We start from the raw sequence: 2,500 nt of genomic DNA on the forward strand, positions 1-2,500 counted from the left end.
GCTCTAGGTACAAGGCCTGAAATTTGGTGGGGAGGGGGCCAGTCAATTAGATCGATCCCCGTACACAGCTGGTACTTAATTTATTGACTCTGAAAGGATGAAAGGCTAAGTCAACTTTGGCAGAATTTGAACTCAGAATGCAAAGACAGATGAAATACTAACCACTGTGTATTTCGCTTAGCATGCTAATGTTTCTGCCAGCTCGCTTCCTGTTTACGTCCAGCATGCTTGACAACTGATGTTGCTTTGTTTACCAACTGAGCAGTTTGGCAAAAGAGACTGACAAAATAAGCATGAATCATAAAATAAATAAGTACTGGCATTGATATTTGTTTGGCTAAATCCTACAATGCAGTGCCCCTGCTTGATCACAAGAGAGTGGAGCTGTGTGGTAAGAAGTTTGCTTCCCAACCACATGGTTCTGGGTTCTGTCCCACTACGTGACACCTCGCGTGTCTTCTGCAATAGACGCTGGCTGGCCAAAGCTTTATGAGTGGATTTGGTACATGGAAACTGAAAGAAGCCCATTGTATATATATATATATATATATAATCAAAAAGGGTAATAACGTAGGTTATTATTACCAGTGGCCTGGCACAAAGACGAATTAGTCATTAGACAAAATATTATTCATATAGAAAAATATTATTCATATAGAAATATAATAAAAGGCTCCCAAATAAGGAAGCTAAGTGCTATATATATATATGTTGCTGGTGGCACGTAAAAAGCACCAACTGATCGTGGCCACTGCCAGCCTCCCTTGGCACCTGTACCGGTGACACGTAAAAAGCATCCACTACACTCACGGAGTGGTTGGTGTTAGGAAGGGCATCCAGCTGTAGAAGCACTGCCAGATCAGCCTGGTGCAGCCTCCTGGCTTCCCAGACCCCGGTCGAACCGTCCAACCCATGCTAGCATGGAAAACGGACATTAAACGATGATGATGTGTGTGTTTGCGTGTGTCTTTGAGTCCATGTTTTTTCCCCCACCATCGCCTAACAACCAATGTTGATGTATTTATGTCCCCGTAGCTTAGCAGTTCAACAAAATAGACCGATAGAGTAAGTACTAGGCTTACAAAGAATAAGTCCTGGGGTTGATTTCTTCGACTAAAACTCTTTAGTCAGTGCTCCAGCATGGGTGCATTCAAATGACTGATACAAGTAAAAAAATGAAAGAATATATATATCTGGGTAAAACCTGCATTTATGTATTTTTATATCTACACACACACGTATATATATATATATATATATATCATAATAAATCTATTGTTTGCATGGGTCTAATTGATTTTCTACAGTTGGATGCCCTTCCAGTCACTGACCCTCACCTGATAATATTTTCCCATGGTCAGACATGAAGGATTGGAATTGAGCAACTTTATTTACATGACTGGTACTCACTCAAGCATCACAGGATGTCAGGACAAGTGTAACACGCATACCATACGTTGTACATATGTACACACGAACAAAACAGGAAGTGACATTCCTTTACTAGACTGTCATGCTTGTACCTGCTGTCTGGTGACACTCAACCTGTGACTACATAGTTGACAAGTAAGGTTCTGAACCACGCAGCCAAATGTGACCTCGTGTGTACCATTGACGATTTTTTTTTTCCCCTCTGTCTTCTCTTCTCTGGATCTTTCCTTCTCCTATGTTTCCGACGAAGAGCTCCGCTCGAAACGTTAAACTCTCCTTCTTCCCTTCCTTCCTGAGCATCCAATAATACTATACTTGTTCCACGACCTTGCGTTGTGTTTTTTTTGTGCTTTCTTGTTTGGATTAACTTTATATATATATATTTATTGTATAATATATATATTTATTGTATATATATATGTATGTATTTCTCTCTCTCTTTTAACTTTTCTTTTTTCAAAAAAAGGAATGTTTCTCCCAGCGTTCAATGTTTTCCTCTCGTTCTGTTCTAACGACCCTCCATGTTTGTTTACGTTCAGCTTCCTTGCATGTCTCCACTGTAATTTTTTTTGTTCCCAACCATGACCCTCCATAAATCCTAAATTTTATTTTAGAATTTATGGGGATCAACTATCTTTGTAGACTCATATTGTTGTTAAATGCTTGAAATGAGGATTAGACAGACAGCTAACAACTGATGAAGGGTCCTTTCTCTATGTTAACTCATCCTGTTTTCCATTTTTTCTCGTTGTTTACGTATTCCACTCATTTTCCCCTCATTTGTTTACATATCTCATGTTATTTGCACCATTGGTGATGTCCTGTAACCATATAAGCATACATCATCATCATCATACCAAATGACTGGTGTAGCAGCACTATAGTCAACTGCTACAAAGGAAAAGGTGATACAAATAATTACAGAGGTATCAAGCTCTTGGATCAGGTAATGAAGGTCACAGAGAGGGTCAAAGCCCAACTAATTAGGGAAAGAGTCAGTTTGGATATATATATATATATATATTATTATTATTTAATAAATTTATATATATATAATCATCATCCATCA

At 38.6% G+C, this 2,500-nt stretch overlaps 1 long non-coding RNA gene across 1 annotated transcript in view; it reads right to left on the reverse strand.

Moving 5' to 3' along the window:
- Window positions 1-2,500, reverse strand: part of LOC118767311 — a 13,559-nt gene that overhangs the window by 917 nt on the left and 10,142 nt on the right. The gene's annotated exons all lie outside the window — the stretch shown is intronic.

The sequence above is a fragment of the Octopus sinensis genome, linkage group LG20 (assembly GCF_006345805.1).
Source record: "Octopus sinensis linkage group LG20, ASM634580v1, whole genome shotgun sequence".
Classification (NCBI taxonomy): domain Eukaryota; kingdom Metazoa; phylum Mollusca; class Cephalopoda; order Octopoda; family Octopodidae; genus Octopus; species Octopus sinensis.